The 14096-nt window shown below is 35.4% G+C and overlaps 1 pseudogene; it reads left to right on the forward strand.

Annotated features, from left to right (window-relative positions):
• The window catches only part of LOC127633142 (pappalysin-1-like), a 359290-nt pseudogene extending 355507 nt beyond the window's left edge, over window positions 1-3783 (forward strand).
• Window positions 3784-14096: the final 10313 nt, after the last annotated feature.

Genomic DNA, 14096 nt, shown 5'->3' on the forward strand with positions numbered 1-14096 from the left:
AATATCAAACTCTCAATCATGCGAGATGGCCCTAAATCTGCACTGCTGTGATTTGGCAGCAGGCACGAGTCCACTTGGATTACCATTGCCGTAGGTAATCCAAGCCTTCGTTAGGAATTCAAAAAGTTAACTTCAGAAATAATATAATGGCTTGTGTTGTTTCTAACAAGGTATTAGAGAGAAATATTTATTTCATCACATTCCCAGTGGGCCAGAAGTTTACATACACTTTCTGATTATTTGGTTGCATTGTCTCTAAATTGTTTAACTTGGGTCAAACTTTTTGGGTAGCCTTCCACAAGCTTCACACAATATGTTGCTGGAATTATTACCCATTCCTCTAAACAGAACTGGTGTAACTGAGACAGGTTTGTTGGCCTCCTTGCACGCACATGCTCGCACATTTTCTATTGGGATATTGGAGGTATACTTCGGGTCATTGTCCATTTGGAAGAACCATTTGCATCCGAGATTTAACTTCCTGGCTGATGTCTTGAGATGTTGCTTCAATATATTCACATAATTTTCCTTCATCATTATGCCATCTATTTTGTGAAGTGCACCAGTCCCTCTTGCAGCAAACATGATGCTGCTGCCCCAGCTTCACAGTTGGGATGGTGTTCTTCTGCTTGTAATCCTCACCATTTTTCCTCCAAACATAACGATGGTCATTATGGCCAAACAGTTCCATTTTTGTTTCATTAGACCAGAGGACATCTTTGTCCCCATGTGCACTTGCAAACTGTAGTTTGGCTTTTTTATGGTGGTTTTGTAGCATTGGCTTCTTCCTTGCTGAGCAGCCTTTCAGGTTATGTCAGTATAGGACTTCTTTTACTGTGGATATAGATACTTGTTAGGGGTAAGATTAACAATGTAACTACAGATGTAAATGCAGGCACTTTAAATGTAAGTACAATGCAACAACACGTATCTTCATTATAATACATTGTATCAAATGTTTTAGTACATAGTAATTAAAGACACCTATCCTCCTCCAATGTTTATTGCATCTTCACCAAATTTTGTGTCAGATCATCTTCAGATCTTGCTGGTAAAAATTTATTAAAAGCTTTTTGATATACTAAACCATTCTCTTTTAACACTTATAGGCGACTTTTAAGAGTACACTAGCATAGAGTTGGCTATAAAGGAAACCTAAAAGCCATCTGACTTCATACTGATTTCATTCACTTTGGCCCTGACTCAAACCCTTACCAGCTCGCAGGTTTATGGCACAGCAAAACAGGATATTCATTTATAATAGATTGCATTAATGTTACACAAGTAAATACTGAAATTACAAAATCTGCTTTGTTGTGCACAGGGATCATTTCAGATTTTAATTCACATCATGATCAAATCAGACTGTTCAGCTGCTTAGGCTACAGACAAATTATTATATGGATACACAAATGCAAACAGCACATAGGGTCCTGGTTTTGAGCAACTAAAGATGCATCTGTAGGGCTCACAGTTTTGGAGCGGGTGTGTTTATTAGCAATAATTAATAATTATCATAGATAACTATCAATTATTAAAATAAATAGATCATTGATTAGAATCAATGTTATCCTCACACGGGCACCAATGTATGTAGGGCTCACAGGTTGGTTAGATCAGTTTTACTATCAGATATAAATTAATAATTAATGTTTATTAATTAAGAATTAAATTAAATAATATAATTTAATTAGTTAAATTCTATCCTTGGGGCACCACTTTTTGACAAGAGAAAAATGATAGTAAGTGACTGATCAAGTCTCCTAAAATTCTACCCTGAAGATAATCAAAATAATCAAAAAGGGGAAGAAGCTAGTTGAATTATTGCCATACGAATCCAACAGTAATCTGGTTACGGTTGGCTTCTAACAAAAACAATTTAACAATACTGAAGTAATACAGGAGTTCTTGACGTGGCAGAGGCTGGCTTCAACACAATATTCAAACAAACAAACCAGGAGTACTTATTATAATATAACAAGATTTATTATAATCAAACAGTAATGAACACTGCCAATACTAAATTAATTTAACACAAAAACATAAGGTGGAAATCCTAACTAAATGGTGGAGCTATATGCTAGTGTATGTGTATGTGTATGTGTGTGTGTGTCTCGAGTTGGTAACAAAGACACAAAATGGCGGACTAAACTCCTCGTGTGGAACTAGTCAAAATAGGCCGGAAAGGGCAGAGCCAACGATTATGTGAAGGTGTAGGGAAAGCAAGATGGCTGGATAAGATCCAGCACAATGGAGCTAATACCACGTGTGGGTGATAATGAGCAGACACACAAAGGAACTGAACGAAACAGGTGGGAGAATTTGAAAAACACCAGCCTGATTCATACATAAACCACGGTGCTGCTCGCTCCGTGAATTTTATTGTGTGTGTGTGAGAGAGAGAGCGAACAAACCGGGGTTCTTGCAATTTAACAGAGGAGACACGCTGGTAACCGTGCGATTGAATCGTTGATTCAGATCACTCAATAAAATAACATTTCCCAAAAATGACGATCTCATAACTCCAAACAGCAATCAGCGATCGTAGTTAAATGTACAGTTGTAAACAAAACATCAAACGTTCAGCGACCATAGTTAACATACAAATGTAAACAAAACATCAAACATTCAGCGATCAAATATATGATTTAGGTTTATAAGAAAAGTCACAGTTTCTAAACTAAATCTGCTCAGATATCAAGCCTTACTTGTGAAATCCTGTGCGATTTCAGCAGGGTTGTCTGTTGAATTCCTGTTGCATTGAGTGAGAAAACAATCTGGATTTGGACCTTTATCTCACGCTCGTCAGCGAAAAGACACGTCTCTGTGTTGGTTCTCGGGTCCGGTGATCGCGAGAAACGCGGGAGGTAGTCAACGTTGAAAGAAAACGATTGAGAAGGGAAGCTGGTCGCCTTTTCCGTTTTCTAAATAAATTCACTGTTGTCTCGCAGTGAAGATGAAATGAACCGCTTGTACCAAGTACACTACACGACTGGAACTAAGTTAATCTTACTCTACCATGGCCAAATGGTGAGGTTTATAAAAACGTGGTATCGCTTTGTCCATAAGGAGGGAAATTCCTTGGTGTAGATATGTCTCTTTAGAGCACAGCGAGGCTGTAGATGTAGCAGTCAGGCTGGATGCAGAGAGAGAGCGAACTCAAATGTGAGCGCTAGTTTTGTTAAGAAGATGACGTCATCGGTCATAGGCCGCTTTTGACCAATGACGTTTGAGATTGAGTCCATGGATGGGACTTTCTGTTCGGCTGTGAAGCATTCTGGGAAACTGAGTTCAATGTCTCATTTTCGATCTTAGAACAAAGGGCCATGCTGTCTCTGCTGCCATTTTTAGTGGGGCAAGGCCCTACACATCTTATCCTGCAAAGCAGCTGAAGCCTGACCTGAGGGACGCCACATTGCGGCATCTGGTGTCAGTGACGCACTGCCAGTGGTCAATTGTGACATCAAGTGCAAAATTACATACAAATTATATTTTAGACCCATCCAAGGGAACATCAATTTTTCAAGTCATTGACAATTCCAGAGCATGTCTTGACCAGTCATTGCTGATATTGTCAAGCTGTCATTTTTTGTTATGAGATTGTTACTCAGAACATGTATCATATGGTCAGGGTTGTGTTTAACAATACACCAACAATAATTTATTTTCTCTTCCAAGGTGATCCCATTCCCAATGTCTTGCGATATCCGGAGAGAGTGCGCCTGCAGGGACCCCAAGGCCTTGGAGAACCAAAAGGGCGAGCACCTGCATTCGCTGGGCTGAAACACTCCTCAGAGCCTGCTCACGGACTGGAATATTCTTCCCATATATGCTGCTGCTTCACAGGTGTACCTCTCCACTCATAGCTGTTCACCCTTTCAAAATCCAAAAAACCAAAGCGGTTTTAAGTATTTTTGCCATCTGTAGAAGAACCACTGTCTCTTATTGACCTCCATAACATAAAAGAAAAGTATTCACACATTTTGATTTTTTTTTTTTTTTTTTGCATTAAGACCAAAGGCAGAAAAATTCAAACAAATATAATCTCAGTAGAAGGCAAACAGTATTTCGGAATATCACATGAATGCACAGAGAAGAATTGCCAAAAGAAACAGTTTAACTTCAAACATTTTGTCTTTCCTGAAGACCTTAGTCATCAGGAAAGGTAATGGCGTATCTGCCCTCTCTCTGCTCCTGTTGGGAGTGTGCGCTTTAACCTTGGGGAAGTGGACATGGTTCCGAAACACAAGTGAAGGACTGTGTAGCTGGGTGGATACTAATCACATGATCACAGGTTCTTTGAAAGGACAGTTTCAGACTAATCACCGATATTCTGGATGTACCTGGATCAAAGCCACCAGAAAGGGGATGGCCAAACCACATGTCCTATCGCAGGCAATTTTCTTTCTATGAAATAAGTGTGATTTGTGGTTAATTTTAATCAATAGTTGCTTGAGAGAGAGCACACAGACAGATCAGTGCATAAATGTGATGATAATTAAATTGGTTTGGTTAGCATGGCTGCTGTTGTTGCTGCTAAGATTGCTGCTAATTAGTCAAACAACAGACAACAGTAATCTGCAGGCCTTGATGTAGTGTGTCAAATAGTCAGTATGCCTTAACACTTACCTCTGATCTATATCTATATGTCAATTAACTCTAAGACCTCCCAATCACAGCACTGGACCAGTGCAGAATGTCTGGTCGGAACGTATTATTAATATCTAGCATTCAAGAATATATCATAATGCTTAAGTTTGGATGCTAAGTATACACAAACTCCTTAATGTAGAAACCATCATCGTAAACTTTCATTTAATTTAAATAGTTAGTTCAGCCACAAATATACATTTTCATCATTTATTCACACTCTGTAGGCTGTTATTTAGCTAGTACTATGAACAATATGATTATTATTTGTGAGAAATAAAAGGAAAAATGGGTAGACTCTTCACACTGCTTTTTCCACACGATGACTGTTCATAGTGATCACAACTGCCAAGCTCCAAAAAGAAAATAAACTAATAATAAACAAGTATTCTAAGAACAGTCCACTTGACTATTTAATGTAATAGGGGAGGTTTTCAGCTAATTCTGATCTGTTCCTCACATAAAGCTGTTGTATGGACTTTGGACTAGCATTTTCTTGTACAATATGAGGAAATAATAACAGAATTTTCACTTTGGGTGAAGTATTACTTATTAATCAGATTTCTAGAACTAATTAGTTAAATGATTGATTTAATTCACCCTGATTACATGATGGAATGTAATCTATGATATAATATCATATAAAATAAATGGAGATTTGTGGATGGGTTGCGTCAAATATTTTAAATTAACATCAAATACAGTATAAGAATCTCAGATAATTTTTTAGTTAAACACACTTTTATAAAAGACTATATAACCGTATATGTGCCAACTTAACCACAATTAAGTGTTGCTGGCCTCTTTGAAACTGAACTTAAAATGTTACGGGCACACATTCTTGTGCCTCGATTGAGCTGCCAAAACACTTTTCTCTGATAATCTCACTTTTAAAAATCAATACTGTGTATAATATTTGGCTACCAACTATGAACATTTCAAACAAGCATCCCTATCATGTCCTTAGTCATTATGTCTTTAGATTTGTGCATTTGTCTATACTGATGTTCCCTTGTGTTGGCTCAATTAAAATGCCACAAGACGTTCGATCAATATCACTTCTCCAGTGAGCCAAACTTTAAGATGTGCAATGCTATCAATCTATGTTCACGCTAAATTATATTGTGGTATTCCTTTGGAGAGTAATGCCACATGCAAATCCTCACGTTGTACAGACTGCATCATTAAACACCAAACATTTCTGATAGGCTTCATTTTTTGTATTATTATTGTGATTGGGCCAACGTTGGAGAAAATGTTTAACACATTGCTCCTAGAACATTGGTCCCAGAAAACACATTTCATGGCTCGTTTCATGGCATGTAAAACATGCCAAGGCATTAAGGTTTGTTTTGCCTGAGGTTTTAATAATCAATTGTAGATGTATGATTATTAAAATATAGCTTTGACATTTATGATTAAGAAAAAAAGACCTGGAAGAAAGTCAGACAACCATATCATTGTATGCAAAGCATAAATACTTCCTAATGAGAGGACAAAGTCAATAGTTACTTTTTATTTTGCTTGTAGTGCCAAAGGTGCATTTTATGTCATTTATATAAAAAATATAAAAATAAAAAAAACATCTAATACTCCATTATTTCTGTTATTGACCTCAGTTGCTGCACTTTCGGCTAGCCCATTAAAAGAAAGTAAAAATTGCAAAAATTGCTGCTATTGTACACCAGGTATATTTAGGAGGGTAAAATTTAGGATTTTGTTTTTCTTCATGATATTATTATACACCTCTGTGATTATTGATCATTACTGTGGTTCCACTTGCTTTGTGAAACTTTCAAATGTGACATGTGGAATCATTGTATATTTTATTGTATTTGAACAAGACTTTGGGATTATGGAAAACTGGCTTTAATATTTCTATAATTCAGTGTGTAAAAAGACTTCAGATCTTTGTATGTATCTATTTTGTGAAAGCATTTTTGTATCTTTTCTGATACAAATGTTTTTTAGTTTTTTTTGTGTGTATTTTATTTTGTTTGTTTCTTTGTTTTTTTCAACCATCTCATGTATTTGAGTTGGTTTGAAGGATCTTCTATTATGAAGGAACAACAGCATCCAAAGAAGAATAAAATGTGTAGGAAATACTTAATAGACAAAAATTAAAATGCTTTATGAAATCAAATACTATACAATGCACGAGAGTATGAGAATTATAATTATACTGTAGAAATATTTTGGTCATTATATTCCTGGGAGAACCAATGTATTATGTTTCTATTACATGAAATTATGTAACTGTTATCAAGATACCAATATTTGAAGTTCATTGCCTAAAGGGACAGAGACTGATCAGCAACCACCAATTTGAATGACATTGTTTGTGATTGAAAGGCACGTTAGCCAATGCGTCCTCTTTCCTTGTTTATGTTCCGTCCACTGAAGCTAACTGCAGAAACAGACTGGCCAACTGCCTGATCTAACCTCCTGTTTCCCAGTTTTAATTTCTTTGTAACATGTCACTATGTACACTATCCAAAATAGCTTAGTAGTAGAATTAGACCAAATATTTAATCCCTATTTTAATGGTACACAATTCTAGACTCTAGACCTGTACCCTTTAAATTTCCTGATTTGTTAAATTAAGTTTTCAATAGACGTTTGACACACTCTACTGTAGGCACCATAGGATTTCTTGCTGTACCTCATGCCTGTAATGTTTGCTGCTTCCATATTTTGGTATTTTAGTGATTTGTGTCTTTGCTACATATAATGGTGTAAATAGTAGATCTATTAAGAGCATTATACTTTTTTAAGTTATATTCATATTCATGTAAGTTATTTGTACAATGGTTTATAAAAGTAAAAGTTATTCTTTAGTTATAAGGGCTCTTGCCTTATTATTAATTAATTTATTAATTTCTGATTCAGTGCTCCAGTTGCAGAAGAACAACAAAAATGTAATAGTAGAAGTAATAATATAAAATCTGGTTGTTGCAAGAAAGAGAAGAAAACAAATATAAAAATAACAAATATGAAAAAATATTAATTTGGAAAGTGCTTTTAATCAGCCTTTTATTTATTAACTTTGAATTAACACAAAGTTTTTCAGTCACTTGAGCAGTAAACTGCACATTAAAGGTATAGAATGTTGTTCAGTCAAACCTGGAAGTGCTGCCGTATTTGCAGTTGGGACACAATTGTAACAACAATGTTATAATAATGAAGTATGCATGTAACTACTTGTTAATAAAGTACATGTATTCTATGGCACAAGAGGATAATTTTTGTATAAATTGCAGTAAATAAAAATCATCCGGACAAACATCCGACCAATTTGTACCAACAATGTACCAACCAAAAAGCCAGGGCTAAGACTCATCAGCAATGAACAGGGGAAGCAAATATGAGTCTGTTTATATCCTACCAAAGTGTTTAACTAGATGTCAGGAGTCTTAGTTTCTTCAGTGCTCACTTAGGGAGTTTCTGGTCTTTAAAGTTGACCTATATATCTTTGAAGTGTTTTGATGGCATTTAAATTGCAATTAAATATGAATTCTCAAGCAGCTATCAATTATGAACATGTAAATAGTGATAGCATGTAAACAGTTAATTAATTGTGCAAAACATTGCACCATGGTCATCAGCATTATAACAATAGCATCAAGCCTTGATCTTCAAGTGTCCTTTAATTTCCATTACAGTTCCTTCTCTTAAAACAGATAGATTTACATTTACATTTATGCATTTGGCAGACACTTTTATCCAAAGCGACTTACAGTGCAATTATTACAGGGACAATCCCCCCGGAGCTACCTGGAGTTAAGTGTCTTGCTCAAGGACACAATGGTGGTGGCTGTGGGGTTAGAACCTGTGAGCTTCTGATTAACAGCCCTGTGCTTTAGCCACTACGCCACCACCACTCCCACAGATAGATGTGTTTGTGCCTGTTGCTAATAACACCTGCTTTATGGTTATACACTTTTTAACTAATAACATTGAAATATGTATGACAGAAATCCAATATATATTATGACCTTTGGTTGATTAATATAGTGTTTTTTATTTAAATTTGTAGTTTACTGTACTAAAAGGCAAGGGGAAACAGGAAGCCAACCGTATAATCTTTTCCAGTAGGGATTCAAAATCCAGTGATGTCAGCAGTGTGAATATAACTCCTTTTCAACAGAAAATGCAGTTTTGAATTCATCCGCTGTTTCTAACACTGAATCAGTGTCCATATGCACTGGCTTCTTCTGATAGCTCCACTTTACTCATGCCATAAACAAGATGCACTTTTGGGCACATACCAAAGTTCATTGTGTTATGCAGTATATGTTTCATGTTTTTGTTGTTTTCGCGGTTATGTTTATACTTTGGTGAATTATTTAAATTATACATGATGTATCATGATTTGAAAGATCGAAATGTTGAATGAGTAACTTTATTTCTCTGTCATGTATTGTGCATAAATAAAACACTGGTAACATCAACGCTCAGAGGTATCATCCACTCTTTGTCTAATAATTTCAACATTGTTTGGTACAACTTTTAGCATCTGTGTTGTTATTCTAATCAGTATAATCTGCTCAAACCTTTTGCATTTGTAGGTAAATTTTAACCTGATAAAATCATTCATAACATTATATTTTCATCTAAAACTATATTGTGAGTCATCAATATTTTCTTAACTGTCCATTGATATTTTTGGTATGAAATCATATAAATATAAAAGTTAATAATTAATATGCCATTTATGTGCCAGAAATTATTTGACATTTCAATATAAATTTACTAAAGCAAAACCAATTTGATACATGCTAAGACATTATTTTTTAATCAACATTTCTGTGAAATGTGATCTAAATATAATGTAATTTGCAATTTATTTAAAAATCTAATGTGGGAATTACTAGTAATTTGAATGAATTTCCTATGACTCATAATTGCTCAATACAACTTGGTGGTCAAATGTTTTGAAACCACAGTATTCATTTTCAACTACTTCAAAAAACTCAATTATCAAACATTAATTCTACTTTACTATGGTTTTAAGCATAATCATTTCTATTTACTTAACTGCCCAAATGTTGATAATCAGATGGCTGCAGAGTAAAATGTGGACAATTTCCTCTTTCAAGCCCTATTTAGACTAATGTGTGCATTAACCTTTGCTCTCACCACACCCACTTTAGTCCTCACTAAAGGTAGTACGTTTGATCTGTTTGATTTGTTATGTCTGTTACGTCTATCGTGACTTTTTTGTAAAGGTATGTGTTTGTGTCTGTGACTAGGTAAATGTACATGTTTGTAAACAAGATGCAGTCCCAGTGAAAAACAAAAAAGTGTGTGAGAGAGAATGGGAAAGGGGCCAAATGTAAGTGGTGTCAATAATAAAAATATAATTATATATACACTACTGGTCAAAAGTTTTGAAATACTTGACTGAAATGTTTCTTGTGATCTTAAAAATCTTTTGATCTGAAGATGTATGCTTAAATGTTTGAATTTATTTTTGTAGATCAAATTATAATTGTGCCACCTTATTAATTAATTTCATATAAAATGTAATAATAAAAAAAGTTTTTGAAATGTATGACTTGGACCAAATAATAAAGAAAAGTAGCCAATAAGTACCCAACATAGATGGGAACTCCTTCAATACTGTTTAAAAAGCATACCAGGCAGAGGCCGATTCCCAATTAGAGTTAAATTCAAAAGCTAGTGTTTTCAGGTTTATAAAATGCTACTCTGTGAGGTGTCATATATATATAATTCATATTTGAATATAACTGAAACAAATATACATAAATGTCATTCTAAATTTTGTCTCAGCCACAGATATGCTATTCAAAGATCAGAAATTGTGTGTTAATACTATGTATTTTAAAACATGGTTTAAAAAAAAACTATTCTGTATTTTTTATTATTTCTGCTCTTTATTATTATCTTCTCTTCCGAATGCTTATAAAGGCATACCACATTTTAAACCAAACCTATTTTGTCCCTTATATCTTTCTGTAGTTCAACACACATTGTGTACAATTGACAGTTTTATACAGTAGCTTATTGTTGACTCGTCTAGTGTTTTTAATTTAGTTTAGAAGATAACATGCTGTAAATATGCTAAAATATGTGCTCATAAGAAATAAAATAAAAACAGTTGCTAGATTTGACAAAGAGTTTAAAAAAAAAACGCAAATGTCCTGGCTAGTGACTTAGAGTCCTCGTGCACACGTTTATTCTGTGTTTTAAGTGTCTATATGTCTAAATATTTGGAACTGACCAGAGTAATATTGATAATAACAGCTAATATTGTGTTAAAACAGCTGCTTTAACATAAAACATAAATAAAATAAATACGACTTCATTAATTTGCAAGCTTTAACGAAGCAGGCTGGAGTTTATTAACTGTAGAGTATATGCCTCTGGTTTACTGTCTCCAGCCTAAAGCTGCTATGAAACAACATTAACCTGCCTAGGCACAAACAGTTTACCTGGGTCAGATGAACCTTCGGGCTTGGGCTGCAACTACCCAAACCCTGAGGAGGTTTTTACTGCTTCTTCATCCTTTTTATCATCTGGGGTTTGTGGGGTGTTTTTTTGTATACAAAACTGTTAGATATACATTACAGATCTCTTTCTTTCTCCAAAGCACTCCGTTTTCAGCCTCTCACTCAAATACATGAGAGCGATGCATCTCTTTTTCTGTTGGTTATAGCATACTACTCTTACTAGTTCGGCCATATATATATATATATATATATATATATATATATATATATATATATATATATATATATATGTATTGCAGAAACAGTAAGAGAATATATTTAGATGCTTTTGATATCAGCCACTGAGACTGCACACTGGTAACATTCTGCTCATACTAAAGCGGGGGAGTGGCGATGTCACAGCTCCTAGCAACCATAGGGAAAATATAGATGCACAATACTGTGTTGAGGGAGAAAAAGTTCGGGCCTAGAGAAAAAATATTTGGGCCATACAAGCTGGAACCTCTATTGTTGATCGCTAACCTTCTTCAATCATATAGGGGTGTGTTTCATGTACAACTATGTAACTCACTGCTTAACCATCATAGAACAATGCATTGTTGGAGAAATTACCTAGCTAGTCATGACTGTTTCTAGATTCCAAATTTCTGATGTTGCACATCCATTGCTCAAACCACGTTGGTTCAACAATATAGAACTGTCCTTAATGACGTTACACAGGGAGTGGAGTAAAAACTTCTGCAGATATCAAATTACAGTAGCTCATTTACAAATACACCAGAAAGGTGTTTAATGTCTAAAAGCTGCTGAAGACACAAAAGTGCCGTGCACTGTGCCATGCAACAGATACAATGCACTGCAATAGTGGGGTTTCCCATTACATCAGACTTCGCGGTTCCCCCGAAGCACTTGAGAACATACGCACATGCTGCAAAGTCAAATGATGTCCACACAGCAAACTAACAATGAACTATGCTTAGAACCACAAGTGGAGAGCTGTAGTTCCAACCACACAACTTTGCAATGCTGCAAAAGTTTGTTGGAACAACGATTTTGATACACCAAATCATTGAACTATGTTGCCAATGATGGAACTTGCAACCATAGTTGGCTAACGATGCTTTTGGGAAACACACCGCTGTACTACCCATTTGATTCTCCTTGAGGCTACGTTAGAGCTTCCTTCATCTCTAAAAGCCAATGGCATCTGAAAATGTCAGTCTTTGATTTTATGAATTCATCTTGAAACATTTTGAAGGTCCTTAATTTATTAATTCTTCAAGTCTAAGAGGTTCATGGTAACTGTCGTTTGCTCATTAAGTTTTAAGAATGATAGGCAGAGGAATACTTACTTTACATTTAATATGGATGATCCAATAGAAAGAAAAAGAAAAGGACACAAAAATAATGATTTTGTTTCTATTTATTCTCTTCTTTAGATTTTGGGCAATAGCTTGTTGAATGAATTCTAATTCTAATTCTAACGTTTTTGCTCACCATAATGGATCCTTATTTCCCTAAAGATAATACATAGCACATAGTTTTCACCCAATGACTGGTTATGACATGGGGGTGGCAGAACTCATGCAAATGATTTCCCAGTCACTGAGGCAGCACATCATTCTAATGTAACGGTCTAAACGTTACCTGGGTTTTATTGATGCCTTTTTTGTCTGGCTATTGCCTAAATAGAGGTAGCTGGACATGTGTAAGGCCACTTGGAGCCACTTGAGGGCACTAGTGCACGGTGGCTACCATATATAATCCTGATAACCCACGAACAAGACAGTTCAGTTTGGTAGAGGGAAACCACATGGTGCTACCTACTCAATTGTTTGAAGTCCTGTTTGAGAGCTCTTTAGAGTTTACGCTCAGATGTAAGTATTGGCTAACTAGGTTAATGTCTTGATATATTTGTAATTAATAAATACTGATGCTATATATTTTGCTTTCTTTTGTAGAAAGGACTTTTCAATCTATATAAATATAATTTCACTGTTGGACAGTATCAACTCTTGTTGTGCAACTTCACCCATGTCCATTATATGAGCATTTGTTGGGATGATCCACTACACTTCTCTGGGAAGCGAGAAATATGGATCTGGGTGTTACCACATTGTAGCAAGGCAACAAATGCCATTGACTATCTTCACTTCACACTCATACAGGATTATATCATTGCATCGCTCTCAAATAACCTTGTGGATTTATACTCATCTCATCACCATCATCAGTGAAATTCATCTAAAGACTGGACATTGACGAGAAGTTTCATTATATTGTCACATTCACACTTGTTATGTATATTGTTTTTTGTTGGGGCAATTATATATGTATATATATATATATATGCACGTGTAGATTAAAATAGAGGAAAAAAAGAGTATTTGTTGCTTGAAGTGGATTTATCATTCAGTACCAGTTGAATTTCTGTTGAACCCCCTCAGGGTAACACCTAAAAAAATAAATAAAGGGGTTGTTACAGGTGGCACCCAAACAGGGACCTCTTTAAACTTTTAAGGACTCCCTTTTATTAAATATAAATTTCGACGGTACTGAAAACCCTTCATAAGCAAATATAATAAATCAGCAATGGAAGAAGGCACACCCATCATTGAACTAAAGCTTCATCTGAATAATCATCGCAGAAGCTCTGTAACAAACCTTATAGATACTTTTAGTGAGTTGTATTTAGATTCAGAGGAAGAAAGAGAGGTGTTCCCAGAGCAGAGCGATGAGCATTTTGTTAGACCTGTCGACCTCCATTACCCCCTCCTCCACCTGAGTTTTATCAAGAAGAACTGCAGTTTGGCAATGAGGAAAAAGCTCAACGCATGGGTAGTATTGAAGAGCATCTGGTTGATCTTGAGCACAGAGTCAGCGAACTTGTCACCACAGAAACAATGAACATGAAGTTAAAGGCCTGGGAAGACCGGATTAACTACGGTTTACAGAGAGAACTGGATCGTGTTA

This window comes from Xyrauchen texanus, chromosome 3 (assembly GCF_025860055.1).
Source record: "Xyrauchen texanus isolate HMW12.3.18 chromosome 3, RBS_HiC_50CHRs, whole genome shotgun sequence".
NCBI classification, from domain to species: domain Eukaryota; kingdom Metazoa; phylum Chordata; class Actinopteri; order Cypriniformes; family Catostomidae; genus Xyrauchen; species Xyrauchen texanus.